Below are 19669 nucleotides of genomic sequence, written 5' to 3' on the forward strand. Positions count from 1 at the left end.
AGTCTCTGCTCTTCTGGAAGGACTTGGTCGGCTGAGCTCTTTTCTCTCCCTTGCATCTGCAATTAACATGCGAACAGCCTTTGGCCCGACGAGTTCTGGACTGGACGTACGTGCTACCCCCTGAACAGCTGTTTCTTTCTGCTACTGCTTTTGCCCAGATAGATTTTGGGCAGGAGTTAGACCCCCAGACTTGAGTCTTGGGCCCCTCGTTCTAAGGCAGGTCATATCTGTTGTATCTTGGTTGCCTGTGTGAAAACCTGGTTTTTAAGCCCCTGTTCTATGTGGAAGAGGACGGTTCTGCCTCCTGCCTCTCCCTAGAGGGTCGGCCATGGGCAACTCAGGGCCCATCACAGGCAAGCTGCCCACGGGCCCTGGCTTGGCCCTTCCCCACCCGCTGGCCAGCAGACTCACAAGAGAGAGTCAATCCGGACAAACTAGGGAATTGTGAATCCCAGTTCCATGCCAAATAGGTGTGTGGCCTTGTGTCGTTGACTTATTCGTGATTCCATTTTGTCCATTTCGTGATAGTAGCGGTATGTCATAGATCGCCGAGTAAATGAGATAACCAGAAACAGTGCCATGGGCCTGGCACACAGTAAGTACTCACTATCGTCCTCATCCTCGTCACCTACTGTGGACCCCGGACCTTGGGAGACACCAGGGGAATGGTTAAGAGCATAGGCTGTGATACTTGGAATGAGATCTGGTTAGAACCCGGCTCAAGGTTTATGACTTCGAGCAAATTACTAACCTTTGAGCCTCAGTTTCCACGGCGGTGAACTGTAGCTCTCATCATCCCTGTTCCGCCTGAGGGCTGTGGGAGGGATTTACTGAGATCAAGTCTCTAATGTCCTGAGCTCAGGGTTTAGCCTGTAGCAGGCACTTGATAAAGGGAAGCTTCTGTATTCTGTTACTGATGGAGATAGATTTTTCTGGAGGTCTAGGAAGTGCCAGTCCTCACCAGTGCCCCTTTAGATCAGTTACCTGCCCTGACTTATTTGTGCTGCTTTAATCACCAAGGAAACAGGGAAGGGACCCAGATATTCCCAAGAAGCCCTTGATTTATAATTACTGTCCCTCACAGGCAATAATCACTCCCTCCCTAGCCCGTCCGGGTACTACATGTTGGAATGCGGCTCTGCATTGTCAAGAACTGGGAACTTCAGCCTCAAATTAAATACAAACAGATAAATATCTCTCCTCTGTGTTTTTGTCCGGGTCTCCAAGCGGTCCTGGAGAACAGGGGAGCTGAGGGGGTGGGTTGGGGTGGAGAGAGCTCGGCCGGCCTGCTAATGAGCAGGCTCATTTTCCTTGTCCTCCTCCTGCCAGAAGGACAGAAGAATTGTTTTTCTGTTTGGCAAGCCAGTATCAATATTGCCAGAGTGATATGAGGAAGAAAACAACCCCAAGGCTTTATTAGTCTTCTGGTAACTTCAGAAAGCCTCACGGCTTCCCTCCCACTTGGCCTCGGTCCCTGCCACACACAGCAGCCCAGGGAGTCAAGCCAGACCAGCAACCACAGGCGGAAAACTCCTGGGAAACAAAGTCGATTGCCCAATCCTTCATACACATATAGAATCCTTCAGAATCTTTTAGAAAGTGGACTCTCTTATGGAAATCTCAAACATAGAACAGATCAGGTGGAGACGTTTTGGTGGACGTGTGGTCAGTGAGGAAAGGAGCGGGAGCAGGAGACCGGTTTAAGGATATCCTACACCCTGGTTGGCCCTTAAATCCCCTTTGAGGAACCCCAGGGTTCTACGTCACCCGGTTTGAAAATCTTTGCAGTAAATGCCATTGTCTTGATTTTCTTTATTTTCTTTTTTTAAAAAGATTTTATTTTATTTATTTAACAGAGAGAGAGAGAGGTCACAAAGTAGGCAGAGAGGCAGGCAGAGAGAGAGGAGGAAGCAGGTTCCCCGCTGAGCAGGGAGCCTGATGGGGGGCTGGATCCCAGGACCCTGAGATCATGACCCGAGCCGAAGGCAGATGCCCAATGCACTGAGCCACCCAAGCGCCCCTGTCTTGATTTTCAACACCTGCGTTTGGGGAAGGAAATTTGGAGTTTTGAACTCAAGTTTTTTGAAACCTCCCAGAGGTCTGGTATGCTGCTTTGTTACCTTTCCACCCAGTGTGTGCGTGGGCACTGACTAAGAATGAACAGGGCACCTGCTGTGTGTTTCATAAGAAATGATCAGGAAGATACCAAGCTTCTGAGTGGGTGGAAATCCACTTCTGGGAAGTGCCTTCTCCCTCACTGGGATGGTCAGTGTTTCCTCTTGGTGGGTGGCGGGAGTCAGTCTGTGATAGAATGTCTGTCACCCTCCCCTCTGGACTTGTCTTAGCCCTGGGCTGTTGGGGGCAGCTGTTTGTCTATTGCCAAGACAACTAATTGCTCTAAGCGAAGTCTCCTCACCTCGAACATAGGGAGAATCACCTGACCTAGGCATTTTGTGAGATTAAATCTGATCTTTTTTTATTTTTTTAAGTAAGAATCATTTTTTAAAAAAAGAAGTGAAAATAGGGGGGCCTGAGTGGCTCAGTGGGTTAAGCCTCTGCCTTTGGCTTAGGTCATGATCTCAGGGGTCCTGGGATCGAGCCCCGAATCGGGCTCTCTGCTCTGCAGGGAGCCTGCTTCCTCCTCTCTCTCTCTGCCTGCCTCTCTGCCTACTTGTGATCTCTGTCTGTCAAATAAATAAATAAAATCTTAAAAAAAAATAAAAAGAAGTGAAAATAATGGACTTCTTATTATGTGCTAGGAATCCTACTGGGGCCTGACTATCCTGTGATTCTATTACTAGCCCATTTTGCAGCTGAAGCAATTGAGACAAGGAGGTTAAATAATGTGTCTTATGTCACAGAGCTTACACGAAATTCCCACAGACGAAGAAGAGCTAAATGGGCCTTGAAGAAGAAGTTGGGGCTCTGGCTTCTCCTTTTACCCCTCCACACCACATACTCCTAACATGTAGCTCAAACATCGTGGATGCTTGTCAACCCACTCATTTGATAAAAAGGGAAACTGAGGCCCAGAGAGGCAAAGATTTGATCAAGGTCATTCAGCAAGCCAGTGGCAGATCTGGTTCCTAGTCCCTGGTCTCTGGACTCCCAGCTCAGGGCCTTGTCTTTGGCTGTGCTGAGCAACATGGAGCATCATTCTGGCTACTTAGGATGATCTTCAGGCCTTTTTCATCCAGAACATTCCTGGGTCCTAGCTCTGCCCTTGGTGGGGCTGGGCTGGGCTGGGCTGATCTGGACTGGGCTCTCCTGTCAGGAATATTGAGCAGAACCCTCCTTGAGGGGAGAAATGTACCTCTAGGCAGCCCTCAGTTCAGACTTTTCTTTTCTCTTTGAACTTCCCCAAGTTACAAACCACACAATTAAGGGGCTGCCTAATAAGCCATCCATCTTGTCCCACAAAGAGAGAACTGTAGGCTTCCTGCCGGCTTCTTCCTCCTCTGGGAGGGGGATCAATGCCTTATCTCAGCCTGGCCTGCGTGGAGAGGAAGGAGGGAAATGAAAGCACTTAATTAAGGCGCCGAGGAGCGGAAAGGGAACACCGTGTCCTCCCTGGCTCCCTGCTCGCCCTTCACCTACCCCCCTCCACCTCCCCTCCCAGGGCAGTGGGCACAGTCCATGGAGGCTGGTCTCCTCAGGGAAACAGAGGAGGAGGTGGTGAAGATGAGAAAGACTCTAAAAGGGCCCCCTGCTGTCTGCGCCTGAGCTAGAACTTGCCCCTCATGGAAATGTCCCACTCTGTACTGTCCACCCACCCCTGTCCCATGCAGGTCTGGCCATGACCATGAGCAGGGCGGTGGGTGGTGAGTGGCAAGACTGTCTCCTTGGGCCTGAATTTCTGGCATTAAAGTGTATTCCTTCAGGTAAGGAAAGCCTTCTGGGCTCTCTCTCTCTCTGTCCATAATGTTGATAGAAGGGAGCTCCTCACGTGCTTGGGGGGAAGAGACTGGGCTCCATAATTTATATTTTCCCTTCTATGTTTCCCCTGGGCAGTGCCCAAAAAACAGTCCTTTAGTGCGGCTAGGAAGGTGAGGGCCCACATGTGACAGCATCCACATACTTGGAAAACCTGTCACCAGAATTTTCTGGGGCATTCAGAATTTTCCCCTTGAGGTTCTTCTGTGCCTCTGTCTTCTGTGATCTTGGCTGTTGACACCTGGACATCTTCTTCCTCCCTTGGCCCCTTGCTCCTGTCCTGGCTGATATCAAATGGTTGACTTTCGCAACCCCTATGGCCTCCTGGCCTAGAGATGGCCCTCGTCACTGGCTTCTCTGTACGTGACTCCTTTCACACCTTCATTGTATACATAGCTCCAAGACAGGGTGGGGGGGCACCTTTGACATTCTGTGACCCTCGTGGTAGCCCTGCCTAGCCACAGTGGGAGGGCAGTCAGGGTGAGAGCCATTCTCAGAGGACCCTGGGCCTGGACAGTTGAGAGTTGCTCTCTACCGAGGAACCCCAACAAAGCCATTGTCATAGATGGACTGGTTGGGTTTCCCCCTGGATTCCTCTGTTGGAATCTAATCCCCGGTGTGATGGCCTTTGGAGGTGGGAGGTAGGGCCTTTGGGAAGTGATGAGGTAATGAGGATACCTTTATAAAACAGACTCCAGAGAACTCTCATGCCTCATATGCCATGTGAGGACCCAGGGAGAAGATGGCTGCCTGGAAACCAGGAAGTGGCCCTCACTAGGCACTGAAGCTACTGGTGGCTTTATCTTGGACTTTGTAGCTTCTAGAATTTGTGAGAAATCAATGTCTGTATTTTTATTTTTTATAAATTTTTTAAAATTTGTAAAATATTTATTTATTTATTTTAGAGAGAGCGAGCCAACAAGAGAGAGCAGAGGTTGGGGGGCAGAGGGAGAGAGAGAGAGAGAATCTCGTGCAGACTCCAGGGAGCCTCACATGGGGCTAGATCTCATGCTCCTGACATCATGACCTGTGCTGACACCAAGAGTCCGAGGGTTCACCATCGGAGTAAGCCAGGCACCCCAGGTGTCTGTTGTTTACAAGGTAGCCAGTGCAGGGTCTTCCTCGACAGCAGCCTGAACAGACCCAGATGGCAGTCCTGTTCTGCCCTGCCTGGGGAGGCCTGAGGATGTCTGGACTTTGTCTCTTCCTGCCTGCTCGGGGGATTCAGGGCAGGGATGGCCACTTGGGTGAGCCAGCTGACTATGCCTGCAGGGCGGGCCCTGTTTCCTCACCTCCCCATGGTAACCGGCCACGGAGGGACTAGTGCCGGCCTCTCACTGGGAGCCAAGTGTTCTGAGATGACTTAATAATTCACTGTATGTTAACTGAGGTGATAGGAAGGGGTGTAGAGAGTGGACCCCACCCTAGGGGATGAGCCATGTCCAGTTTCTAAGTTAATTCGAGGATGTACAGAGTTGTGGTCCCCTGTGGGTCACCCCCAGGTGTGACTTCGGTGCAGTTGCTGCTGGAATCAACCCCTCTCCCCGTGAGCTTAGTTTCCATCCTGGGGGCTGGCTCAGCCTTCCCTCCTTGGGTCTCCTGCGTCTGGGTTTCTCCCTTGAGATGGTCACTCCTGACTCTCATCTGACATGGTCTGCTTGCTTCCTGATAAGCTGGCCAGGGGACTTGCTGCGCTCTGCCTGTTTCAGCCCGGGGGCCATCTTGTATCGGGCATGGTCTGGGCCTTGCTTGGAGTCTACACATGAGGGCCTCCGTCCCCCACCCCACCCAGAGCCAATTTGGTAGCCTAGAATCAGCGTGAGATAACACCCACCCTTGGAGGCGAGCCCTGAGCAGCAGGGTTTAGGAGCAGGTGGATGAATATTGTCCCCTTCCATTTTCGATGTGCTCTATATAGCTCCTTTCCTCCAAAGGTCTGAGCAGGGTAAGCCCCAGTTGCCCACAGCAGTGGCTGATCTGATTGTGTACCCTTGTATTGGATTTCCATCCTTCTCTCCAGCCCCAGCCCCCACTCCTACTCCCTGGGATGCTTTTCAAAATAAACACTTGAATCCAGACTCTTCTCTTAGCCTTGACTTTCATGGAGCAGAGAGAGGGGATCAGGGCTGGGAAGTACAGAAGCTCAGACTCTTCCTTTAAGTATGGGCTATATTTGCTTCCTCTGCCCAGAGTGTACCATTTCCGTGCTTTTATTCCTGTGGTTTTTATTCCCATGTCTAGCTGTGTTTGTGCCGAGTCTCCCAAAGCAACGATTGCTGATTTGCCTTAGAAGATCTTCTATAGCTGTGGAAAGGATTTTAAAATATTCAGTTGATTTAGGCAGCAACAAGAACATCTTCTGGCCTGAGTGCTGTCTGCAAGTCTCCTGCTTGTTAGAGTAACTTTCCTCTATGATTGATTTCAGTTTCCATTTGCAAATGTAACCACCACCTGTGTCTTCTCCCTGTGATTGGATTTCTCCGTCATGTTGCCACATCGTGGCTGCCCCAGAACTTCAGAGCCAACGGGGCAGCGGGTGTGTGTGTGTGTGTGTGTGTGTGTGTGTGTGTGTGTTCTATTCTCAAATCATCCAGCCGGCCCTCCCCCAGACAGGTTGTACATTTCTGAATTTTGTTGCCAATTTCTAACCCAAACCATTTGCTCTGATCTGCCTCAATTTCTGCCCATTGATATGTTGCTGATTGTTGCATGTTCCTACCCATGACTCAGTTTCCTGTTTTTTTAAAGGAGATCCTTGGGGATTTCACTTAGCTTATCAGGCTGGGTGATGGCTAGAGCGCCTGCTGGGAGGCTCTGGAAAGAAGAACCTCAGGCTGAGCTTCTTAGATACAGTTTCCAGCTGCTCCTTCTCATAAAGAACCAACATGGCGGGCTATTCTCTTCCTCCCAATCTCCTGCCTGTGGAGTCCTTAGCTCCCAGGCCCCACAACAGAGACCGATTGTGTTCTACCATGTGCCATGACTCCTGTGTTCCCCAGCCTTCCTTGTGTTTAGGTTGGGGCCATGTGATTGGTTCTAGCTACTGAGATGGGGGGGCAGAACTGAGGGAGTTTTTCCAGGATGGCACTTGAGAACACCCCATGAAATTATCCTGTCCCTCCCCCACCCTTTTTCCCTCCTGTGGCAACAATGGGAACCACAGCTTGAGGATGGCAGTGTTGCCTGACAGGAACCTGGGTCCCTGAGTTGCCCCTGGAGGAGAGTCACTTGATACATTGGGGTAGGCAGAATTTTAGTCCCTATGCCCTTTGTCTATGGTGTTATGTCTGTGAATAAATAGATATTCATTACATGGCAAAAAGGACTTTGCAGGCATAATTCTGATCAGATGGCCTTAGGGAGATTATCCTGGGTTATTTGAAGAAACCCACTGTAGTCACACTAGTCCCTGAAAGCAGCAGAAGAAGGCAGAGAGACATGGGGAAGGGAAATCAGAGATTTGTAGGGTAAGAAGGACTTGGTGTGCCATTGCTGGCTTTGAAGATGGAAGAGACCATGAACTAGGGAATTCGGGCAACGTCTAAAAGCTGTAAATGACTCCTGGCCAACAAACAGTGAGGAAATGGGGACCTCAGTCCTATGATATGCCAACAACCCAAATGAACTTGGAAGCAATTCTTCTCCGAGCTTTCTAATGAAAAGCCCTCCTGGCCACACCTTGACCTTGCATTTGGTCTTGTGATACCCTGAGTAGAGAAGTCCGCAAACCTCCACTTGGACATCTCACCCATTATGAGATCATAAATGGTATTTTTAATAAGTTGCTAATTTTGTGGTCATTCGCTATGGCAGAATTAGCAAATGAACACACGCAGATAGGATTCTGTGTGCAGAAGGAAAAATCCTTGCAGCTAGTGAGATGTCAGAGCCCGCCTGTCATAGCAGCTGATGATGCTTAGTCTGATGAACGCCAATCCCCGTGTGCAGGGCGCTCCACGCCGACCAGAGGCAAGGGAGAAGAGACTGCTTCTGAGGCATCTGAGTGTCTGCCTAGGTCTCCCGGAGTGCTGACCGAGACCTCAGCAGAGATGGGTGCACACCAGGAGAGAGCTTGGGCCTCTTGAGCCCTCGGGAGCAGGAATGCTGGGAGAAGGACAGGTGTCTAAGATCACACAGCAAAATAGCGGCAGAGCTGAAGCTAGAAGCCAGGCCTCCTGACATGAAGGGCTGGGCTCTTTGCAGTTTTCTGGCAGCTAGTGAGGCTCACTAGAGCTCACTAGTGCTCACTAGTGAGCACACAAGAGTGTGTGCATGTGTGAGCTCCAAGCACATGTGCATGGGCTCCGAGTGCCTGCAGGATCCCTGTTATCCGGCTCCCGGATCTCCAGGGTTAACGCTCCGCTCGGGAGGCTGAGAAGAGCAGCCTTTCCCCTTTGGTAATTGAAATCAATTTCTCAGCCTTATCTTTAGGAAACCTATACAGTCTAGACTGTAATCTGAAAGCCTGGGCTCGGGCAACGTTTAAATGAAAACCCCTCTGCGAGGCAGGGGAGGGAGGAGAGAACAAGTGGCTCCCCTCTTCCCACAATTTCTCAAGGAGCACATGAATGTGTAGGTGATGTCTCTTCTTTTCCCGGGGATTTGGCTTCTGAGTATGTGAGAATGTGTCAGAAAATGGGCGGGCGTGTGTGTGTGTGAGGATGGGAGCCGGTGGTGGTGTGGAATGTGGCTGGTTGTGCGTTAGGATGGGGGAAGCTGTGTGTGTGTGTGTGTGTGTGTGTGGCTGGACACACGTGGGATGGCCTTCTTTTTGTGTTTATTTTTGCCTCTGAGCCTGTGAGCCCCTGACATCGGAAAAGGGAGAGAGCCTGTTCTTGCGTATAAGTGTGTGTGCGTGTGCGGGTGCCTGTGCGCGGGTGCCCGCTGTAAGACCGTGGGCTTGTAAATATGTGCGGGATCAGGAAACGCATATTTATAAGTCTCATTTGAGAAGGCATTTCCCAGCGGGCCTTGACTCTGAATGTCCCTGGGCCCTGGAATAGTTCCTTGTAATGCCTTGAATGGCCTGACAATGCCGCCTCTCCTTCCTTCGAGCAGTCCTCACCCTCGGCTTTCTCCTGTGTGCCCAGGGAGGAGAGACCCTCCACAGGTCCTCGCTGGAGCCCTGTCTGCAGCACCCCTCCCTTCCCCAAGCCTGGCCAGGTTCCCTCAGGGTAGCCCCTCTCTACAGGCAGATGCACCTGTGGGCAGTGGCGCCTGGCTTGGCTAGACGGCAGCCTCCCCGCGAGACCTCCAGGCATTGACCTAGCAGACAGATGCTCCTTTGCCAGAGCTGTGGGCTTAGACACGGAGGCCATGCAGGTGAGCACAGCTTCCTCCCCGCCCCCCGGCCCCCACCCCCAGCAAAGGGTCCCCCACCCTCCCTGAATCCCCATGGATTTCTCATTTGAAGTCAATCAGCCTTGAAATCCTTGCCAGGGCCTGCAGGGTAATTATGGGGCTGGTAATCAATGCCAGACTCTCAGCTGCCCAGGGTGGGAGAGGCACAGTTCCCCTGGGCTCCGGGAAAGACTGGAGTGGGAGTAACAGCCGGGATCGGGAGGGCCTGGCAGGATATAGCCTCCAACTCTGATAGGGGAGAAGTTGGGAGGGAGAGATTTTGGGGGTTCATGCTTCCCACTCAGAGGGGGAGCAGTTGGGAAGGAGGGAGGTTGGGGTTTGAGCAGCTGCCTCCCAGAAAGGCCTAGAGGCTGGGGGGGTGGCTGCAGTGTTTCCATACCCTGAGGATGTAGGGGGAGCTGGAGGTGGGGGGTAGAGGTGAGGGCAGTGAGCAAAGTCATCTGGAGCCAGTGCCAAACGAGCATCCGCCCATGAACTGCTTGAGGTTGGGAACTCTGCCCTTCTGGGTTTGGTCCCCAAGCAGCTACCTGGGCCCTGATTAAGTGCTTCCCGACAGCTTTGGATAAATGCCACTGATGGCAGTGGGTAGAGTGAGAAGGGCCGCAGGGAAGGGTGACCGTGGCATGGGGTGGAGTGGGCTGCAGTTATAGGTGACATGAGGGAAGTGGGGAAGGGGGCTTGAAGATGGCTACGGTGGGGCTGGAGGGGATGGTGTTGGCAGCCAAGGGACACTGATTTTGTCCATGTGATGGTTCAGGTGACTGTGGCCATGGCGGTGGTATGGGAGGTGTGACAATAATTATAGTGACACGGTGGGGAGGGAGAGGGTAGCCTAGGGTGGTGATAACTTTTGACGAAGGAACCAGAAGCAGGGGTTTGTGCTTGCAGCTGGACATGACCCACAGGAATAGGACAGGGAGGTGGGGGTGCTGGGGGAGGAGGACAGGGAGGAGTGCCGCAGGTGATGGCCAGGCGGGGCTAATTTGAACGAAGCAACCTGCACCCCCCCATCCCTGCAGGATCTGTGTATATGCTTAAAATAAGGCAGTGGGCCACCAATTCAGCAGCTAAGGGGTGCTTTGGCCCCTTCGTGGCATGAAAGTGGTGAAGGCAAAGCTTGGCTCCCAGAGAAAGAGCTCCGCTGGAATCCAGATCTCATGCAGGGAGCCGGGCAGGTGATCAGAGGATTAGTGGCAATTCTGAAGGGTAGTGGTGTAGACACGGCCTGGGAATGGGATGAAAATGTCCCCTGGGCTTGGGGACTTGCTGGACATAGGGACTGGCATCCCATGTAGCACCTACCCTGGTACTTTGGGTTTTGCCAGACTTTTGTATCCTTCAGTCCTCCAGAGAAGTTTGTTGTCAAGGTCAGATCAGTGACCAAGGACCTGAGACTCTCTTTGCTGTTCCAAAAGACTCAGTGGCCTGGAGGAGGCTGGGTTGCTACATAGTGTGTGAAAACCCCAGACTCGGGCCAAGTGGGTTGCCTAAACTCACATCTGGTTTCCCATTTGTGATATTGTCCTGAGGCGAAGAGCTCAGGCTGTGGAAACAGACCACGGCTCAAGTCCAAGACCTGTCTCTTCCTACTTGTGTGACCTTGGATAACCTCCTTGACATCGATAAGACTCTGTCTCCTTTCCTGTAAAATGCGGGTGGTGTTCCCATTGTCCTGGATTGCTGTGAGGATAGTGTGGCAAACACTGAGGTGGCCCCCAAAGGTCATGCTCTTGGAATTCATGTCCTTGCATGATCTCCTTCCCTTGCTGTGGGTGGGACCTGTGCATGCTTCTAACCCGTAGAACCGTCTTATGGAATACAATCCTTGAAGGGACATCTTGGCGCCCTTGTCATATTCTTTGGTTAGAAGCAATACTTGCTTCATCAAAGCCAGCAAGGAAGGGCAAGAGTCTCAGAGCCCCATGGGAGGTGTGTGAAGGGGGGGCAGGAGGCAAGGTAGAAGGTGAGGGATGGGGTCAGTGCTGGCCTATCCAGCCGGCCAAGTGGCTGCACTCTCCCCCCTCAACCTTGACTCCATTCTTTTCAGAGATGCCTGGAGGACTTCTCTTAGGCACTGCCTCCTGAGGCTCTCCAGAGGCCACCATACCCAGAAACAAGGCCTCTGGTGGCCCCGCGACAAGCCTCAGTGCCCACGCTCAGAAACAGCACCTTGGGGGGCCAGTGTCAGGCTTAGGGTGACTCTGTAAATCAGAGCATTTTGATGCATAAAATCTGGAAACGCAAGTCTATGAATCGTAATCGAGCATGACGAAATCTCATCAGCAGAAGTAAATATGAAATTCAAGATGACAGGGAGATGCACAGATGCGTTCCTGAGTCCCTGACCCACGCCCCCAGCTGTGGCTCGTAGCGCCACCCCCATATTTATTCTCTGCATATGACATATTAACCCAGGGGCCTCTGATGGCTCAGCTTGGCTGCCACATCCCTGTCTTCACCTTTCTGCCCCACTTGGAGCTGGGACATTCTCCTGCCCAATGCATCTGCCACAGGAGCCAGCTCACCTGCGCTGTTCATGTGGACCTAGACCCTTGGCTGGGAAAGAGCCAGTAACAGCGGTGGCTGACTTATGAACAGGTCTGTGCTAAATGCCCTTCCTGCCCTACCTGGGGCTAGGTCACCTACATTTGAATCCCAGCTCTGCCGCTGGCGACCTTTGTGACCGTGGGCAGTTACTGAACCTTTTGGTACCTCAGGTTCTTCGTTGGTAGAGTGTGCATAATCCCAGTACCAACTTACAGGGTTGCTGCTGGGATCACGTGTGTTAGAACAGATGAAGTACTTGGACTGGTGTCTGGCACATGGAAAAAACTATGTAAGTGACGAGAGTCTTTGTAACCCATCTGCTATGTGACATAGTCACACCTTTGAAGGTGAAAGATCCAGGCCTCAGGAAGGGTAAGCTGTTTGCTTAGGGTCCCACAGCTCGTAAGCCGTTAGGCTGAGGTTCAAGATCAGTTGCTTTGAGGAAGTTTGTCCTCGTCACTAAACCATGTCTTTAGGGCGCTCTCCTAAAGTTCCTTACTTTCAGATTATGACCTCTGGTTTGCAGCCTGGGTCTGAAGAGCCAAACCTTCCTTGTCTGCATCTACTTGTCTTGTGAACCCGGGGTGTTGACCAGATCCATGGCTTTACTGCCTCGGGACTGAGTCTCCCACCTCCTTGTGCAGTAGGACTGTCTCCACCAGCTCCCTGCTCCTCCTCCCAGAAGGCCCATTCCAACCAGGACAGAGTCCTGCACAGTGGCAGCCTCTAATCCTTACTGTCACCCACAAGGGCCTGCATGAACCTCCCAGGGAGCCAGAGGGTGGCTTCAAACCATGTCACCCAAAGTGTGTTCTGTTGGATGTATTTGGGGAAAAATGGATGTGGACAAATAAGCTTGAGTAGGCTGGTTAAACCAACGCAGGCAGGTTTCCTTCTTGCAGGCCTTGTCAGAGCCTTTGCTGTGCTAATCTGAAACATAAAATTCCAAGAGGGGCGTGGGACAGGCAGGGTTTCACATACTTACTTGGCCATCAGCACAACTTTCTAGCCAGGCCCCAGCATCTCTTGGGGCTAATACTCCCTTTAGATAATGTTCGTATAAGACTATGAGGTTCATTACCTGATTGCAGGACTCCCGGTTGGGGGCAGGCAGAGGTATCTTGCTTTCTGATCTTTTGGAAAAAGCAGTGACTATTAAGTCATGGTGGGTTGCAGAGGAGAGGTGCCTGGAGTGGCACCCCTCAGGGAATAGGAGTGAGATCTCTCTGTAGACAGACTGACCTTGTTTCAGAGTGAGTCACTGGTGCATATGTATGTGCATGTGCCCGTGTAAATGTGTGCATGCACAGATATGCACATGTGGGAGCCAGTTACAATGGTCATTCAGCACCTCCAAGATGCAGACTTGTTACTGCTTGGGGCATGGGGCAGACAGCACAGACCTTGCCTTGGGGGGCTCCTTCTCAGATGGGAGAGCTGGAATCTTGATACTGACAAAGGCCTCAGACTGCTGGGGGAAGCAGTTCTGGCCTCGAGGGGGCTCCCAGTCTTTATTATAGGAACCTGCAATTCCCTTCGAAAGAGAACAACCCCCAGAGGAAGCACATTCATGGAGACACACATAGGCGAGTCTGCTACAATCAGTGTGCATACAAAGCTTAGTGTATATACACATGCATGCTATGTAGGCAGAATTCTAAGGTGGCATCCAAGAGTCCAGCCCTCCGGTGTACAAACCCTGTATAGTCTCCTCCTCTTACGTATGGCTGGCACCTGTGAATATGATGGGCTATTACACCCTGGGACTAGGTTATGTTTTATGGCAAGAGCAAAGGGATTTTCTAGATGTAATTAAGGTCCCTAATCAGTTGGCTGTGAGTTAATGCAAAAGGTGGGGCCGGGGTGGGCCAGACCTAATCAGGTGAGCCCTTAAATGAAGGTCTAGAGGTCAGAGAGAGAGAGAGAGAGATAGTCTTCCACTGACCTTGCAAAAGTATGCTGTCACGAGCTCTACAGCTCCAAGGGAAGACATTCTGCCTAAAACCACTTGAACTTGGGGGAGGACCCGGAACCTCAGATGAAATTGCAGCCCAGGACAACACCTTGCTGGTGGCCTTGTGAGACCCTCTGCAGAGGACTAGCTAGGCTGTGCCTGAATTCCTGCCCTGTGGAGATGATGAAATAATACCTGGGTGCTGTTTTAAGCCACCAGGTTTGGTGATTTGTGGTATGGGTATGCAATAGACAAAATGAATACACAAATACTCCATATACACAGAGACACCCATATATGCACAGACACATCTACGCGGACATATAAATAGTCACACTTCTCCATTTTCAGGTATACGGAGCTCACAGACACAAAACCATATTCGTATCCATAAACATATATACATATGTAAGTACATACACATTCTTAGCTACACATGTATACAATGTTTCCAACCGTAAAACACAGATGCAGGCATGTGAACAGTCTATACGTCTACATTTACATATATACACATATACTAATGAAGAACATTATAAAATACTCCGTATGTGCCAGGTACTGGTCTAAGATCTTCATACATATTAACCCACTTAATAAATACCCACACAGACATACAGACGCACGTGGGTGTGGATCTATATAGCACAGAACCTTACCACTGTATACTACAGGGACACAAAGGGTAGACATGCTCAGTTGGAGCACTTTCTCAGGGAGGATTCTGATGGTATTTTTTTCCCTCTCCCTAGTGCGGGGCAGGTAATTAAATCCCCTTCACTCCTTTTCCCTGCCAGAGGAGGGGCCCAGAAGTCATCCCCACTCTTTCCACTAGGTGGTGCTAGACTAGCATCTTTGGGTTTGATGGGCAGACTCCTGGCAGGCTCTGGGGAGCCGAGCTTACATCTTGGTTGAGGAAAGACACATGGGAGAAAGAAAAAACTTCTCCTGGCCACAACATCCCAACCTCTATCTGTCCCCTTTCTGTCCAAGATAGTCCGGTATGTTCTTGGAGCCCTAGAACCATTGGTGCCCTCCTCAGCTGGGGGCTTGGGTGACTGTGCCGGTAGGTCCTCCTAGCCTTGTCTAACCTCCTGCTGAGGACAACTGAGCATCTAAGCCCCTGGTCATCTCTCATTTCAAGACTCTATTCACTTACTTATTTCTATACACCACTTTTTTTTTTTAACCTAAGCACTGTCTTACGTTCTTACAAATATTAACTCATGTAATTCTTATAACAACCCTAGGAGGTAGGTACTATTACCCTTGCCATTTACAGACGTGGAAACAGAGGCACAGAGAGGTTATGTAACTTGCCCACACTCACACAGCTAGCAAATGGTGGGAAGGAAGTAGAGAGGGCAAGGAATCTTCACCCCATTTTAGAAATGGAGAAACCTGGTAGTCCAACAATCAGTGGAGGAGTCTGACCTTGAACTCAGAGCTCAAGCCCAGGGCTAGGCTTTTCTTCCTGGACTGTGGGTTGTGTGAAGATTAAAGCTGAGGCTGAAGCTGAGTCAGGGGCTGCGAGAGGAGCAGAAGAAAGCTTCTTTACATGCTCCAGTGACCCCTCACTAGGGATCTGGAGTCCAGGAAACAACTTCCTGACCAAGAAGGGCTCTCTTTAGGAATTTCACGTGGATTGTACATAAAGGCATAAAAGGTAGGGCCAGCTCCCAGCTGATGCCCAGCCACGGGTGAGTCTATAGACTCAGACGCTGGAACGGGCCTTTTACAAGATACACAACCCATTCTACACTCAATTGCGTCCCATAAATCAGGTTAACCTTTTCAACGCAGCTTGGAGAAAATTAATTACTCATATCGGAGCACATGACCTTTCTCCCGGGCAGGATGAGCAGAGCTGCTCCTAAGCACTGGGCTCCCTGTTCTCTACACTGCGGCATCCCAGCCAAGGACATTCAGCTACTTATGTATTTTCCAGGGGTGACCATGCTGGGCTACTTGACTCCCCTCCTAGTGGCTGGGTCCTTCACATTGAGCTCTTTGGGGCTACTGATGAGGAAGGAGCACCACTCCAACCCTCCTTGCAAGGCTGGCTGGGCAGGGGGATGGAAGGAAGGAAGGAAGGAACATTTGAGGATTGATTATTCCCTTCTGGAGAGAATTTTTCTAGCCTTAAGAGGACCCCCATTGGGATCAGATGGTAAAGTTCCCACTCGGGGAACCCCTCAGCCACACCCCCACTCTGACACCATCCAATCAGCTTGTCAACATCTGATTAATTGACCATCTTACCATCCAAGCAACCCCAACCAACAATCTGAGCCAATAATCCATTCACCACCCACCTAACCAACCAGTAGACAATCATGCAGAAAGTTTGTACTGAATTCTTACTTTGTGCTGCCCTGGGCTATGTGGGTGAAAAAGGGGACACAGTTCTTGCCCTCCAGAGCCTCATTGCTTAGTTGGGGACATAAGACTTGAAGCAGGGGACAAGACCTGCAAAATTATTAAGTATGTGAGGACAGGCTCTGTAGGAATCTTGGAACTTTCTGTTCTTGGGGGAGGGATGTGGTTAGTGTGTGTGTGTGTGTGTGTGTGTGTGTGTGTGTGTGTATATGTGTGTGTTTCCAGTGTCTGCAGTTGTCAGCTGCTGGCAACAGGGGGCAGTCTGCTCAGTCCCGTGGAGTTACCTCTTGACTATGATCCCAGTCACACATACGTGTCCTGGCATGAAGACAGGGCATAGAGATTCAGGGTTCTGGCTTTAAAGTTGGGCAGACTTTCTATTTGAACCCTAGTTCTGCCATTAATTAGTTGCCAGAACTTGAGCAAGTTACTTAGCCTCGGAGCTTTCATCTTTTTGTCCAAAAATGGGTACAATAAGACTTACCTTACAGGGAGGCTATGAGAATGAGTGAGATGATGTTTGCAGAGTACTCGGCACAGTGCCTGGCACATAGTCAGAACTCATTAAATGTCAGCTGTGATAATTCTTACTGTCAACTCCTAGTATGATTGCTGGCATACCAGTGACTCCAGTTCTTAACCCGATGTTGGAGAGATCATGTGCTTTGAAGTCAGTGCCCTCGGGGAGGCTCTAGAAGTCTGTGCCAACCAGTGGCTTTTAGGGATTCTGAGGCCAAGTGGCCTTTGTTACCTTTTGGGGCAAAAATAGTGGAGGGGTCCAGATTGATGTGTTTGTGCTCTTGACCATAGGCAGGACCCTGAGTTTCTCATTGTCCTTGCTTCACTCAAAGGAAGGACATTCAGTGGGGTGCCTGGGGGCTCAGTTGGTTGAGTGTCTGACTCTTGGTTTCAGCTCAGGACACAATCTCAGGGTCCTGATTTCAAGCCCTGCATTGGGCTCCCACCTCAGCATGGAGTCTGCTTCCCTTTGCCCTCTGCCCCTTCTCCAGCTTGCGCGTGCTCTCTCTCTAAAATAAATAAATAAATCTTAAAAAAAAAAAAAAGGGACATTCAGAGACTGAATCTGTGTGTCCAAGAAGCCTTTCTTCCCATTTTCCCCACAGTTTGGGGTTTTCGATGCCACTAACAGGATCACTGCCTGGGGGACCCTGGTGTTTCGATGCATGGCTGTCTGCGGCCCCAGTCTGGGGCATTTCTTAGATGGTGATGTGCAGGAGGGTGGGGCCAGGACAGGTGGAGGTGAGGACGGAGCCAGGCAGAGGTGACACCGCAGCAGGGGCTGGTCTGCTCAGTGTGGTGCGGGAGGGGGGTGAACACAGTATGTGGAGAGGCACACAGGGAGGGGGCTGCCACCAGGGGCAGAGTCCAAGGCGGCCCGCATGTTGGGTTTTGGTGGGCTGCAGAGAGTGCAGACCCAATCGGGAACTAAAGCTGCTCTGGGGGAACAGACTTGCAGTGGGGGCTACCCCAGGTTGCATCATCAGCCCATGGTGATCTCACGGGCTCCTGCAGCTTCCACATCACCTCCATGTTGACGGCTTCTATGTGGACGGCCGTACTCTACGAGGCAGGCTGGGCGCCCGTAACACAGTACCAGATGCTGTGGGACTCAAACAACAGAAATGATTCCTTCACAGCTCTGGAGGGTGGAAGTCCAAATCAAGGTTCGAGCCAATCTGGCTTCCAGTGAGGACTCTCCTCTTGCCTTACAGGCAGTCACCTTCCAGCTGTGTGCTCACACGGCCATTCCTAGGTGCCTGCATGCAGAGAGCAAGTAGGCATATGGCTCTCTGACGTCTCTTCTCTTAAGGATGCTCATCCTGTTAGATGAGGGCCCCACCCTTAATTACATCCTTAGAGGCCCGTCTCCTCATATAGCCATGCTGGGGGGTTGGGCTCCAACTATGGCTTTGCGGGGAACACATAGTGCCCACTGTCGTTGCATTCCTGAGTCCCAGGCCTTCATGTCCAGGTGCCAGCAGGACTCCTCACCTGGCTGAGGTGAGCGGGGCTGAGCAGGGAGGGTCCATGCGGGCTGTGCCCTCGGGCGCTGGTGTCTCTGACCTTCTTACTAAAGTAGGGCTCAGGGAAGGGAGGTGACTCTCTCCCACGCACCAGTCTCTAGGCATGGGGTCTACGCTGGGCAGCCTCCTGGGACCAGAGAGGGAAACTATGCATATCGACTCCCTCCCACCCAGCTCCCCAGTAATGGCTGTGATATACTCTAGGGCAGGGCCAGGTGTGGGGAGGGAGGAGAGAGAAGGGCAGGGGCCGGTGGGGAACAGCAGAGCCTTGTCTCCTGGGGGAGGGAATGGGAAGCTGGGCCCTCACTGTCTGGTGCATGTCACACTTGGCTTTAACTGCCTTGAACTGGGGTACAGAGAACATGGGTTCCCCGGACCCCCTTGGGGCTGTGGCCTTCCCAAGGTCCAGCCCATTAGTGGAAGCCCTTAGCCTGGTTGTGGTGATGTGGCCATGACTGCATGTGTGTGCTGAGTGTGTGTGTAAGTGCAGGCACACACGTGTACACGCAGAGTGCATAGAAGTACACGGTGTGCAGGTGCATGCACAAACATGCGTGTGGACATAAGCATGTACAACACACACGTGTCTACGCAGTCTGCGCACACTGGTGCACACGTGGATCAGGCCACGGGAGGGCCACATTCTGAGCTGTCATGGCTGCCTCCGCTGCTCCACGTGCCTCCGCCTGGGGCGGCTCCAGATGTTGTTCTGCTAGTCCTCATTCACTGCAGAAAATCAAACAAACAAATGAAAAATTAACGCCGTTGTTAGCCAGGGATGCCCCTGAGCTGTGAAGCTGCCTCCAGCCAGCCTTGCTGGAGCAGATGGCGAAGCCTCCAGGGCTTAAACTTACGCCTTGGCTCTGGTGTAGACAGGACCCTGGGGGTGGGGGGGTGGGCGGGAGGCAGGCTGCTGCTGGCTGAGCCTGGTGTACCCACAGGAGGCTAGAGGGGCTGCAGAAGAGTGTGGGTCTCTCCTATCCACCCCCCCATCCCGAGAGCCCCCCAGGTGTGTGACTCAGGGTAGGAGGGCAGCGGAAAGCCAGAGGACATGCACAGGCTTCGAGCACCTAGTATATAGCAGGCGTTCACTAAATGCCGTTGATTGAACTTTACCTGGAAGTCCTCACAACAGTCTTTGTCAGAGTGAGAAACTGAGGCTCCAAGGACTTAGTCTGGTGGCCCGAGGCCATGCAGGTTCTGGGCTGAAAGCATTGGGATCCACACTTACCTCTGACAATCTCTTCCATGCTGGCTCTTCCCACGGTAATGATCTCTGGAGTGTGAGATCCATGGGTAGGGCCTTCCAGAGGGCGGCTAAGTTTCTAGCACTTTTCCTATTGAGAGGTGTGGACCCAGTTTGCCCTCGCTGAGAATCTTGCCAGGCCTGGAGATTTACTTGACTCATAGAATGTGGTGGGCACAGCGTTCTGGGACTTCCAAGCTGAGG

The sequence above is a fragment of the Mustela nigripes genome, chromosome 14, assembly GCF_022355385.1.
Source record: "Mustela nigripes isolate SB6536 chromosome 14, MUSNIG.SB6536, whole genome shotgun sequence".
NCBI lineage: Eukaryota > Metazoa > Chordata > Mammalia > Carnivora > Mustelidae > Mustela > Mustela nigripes.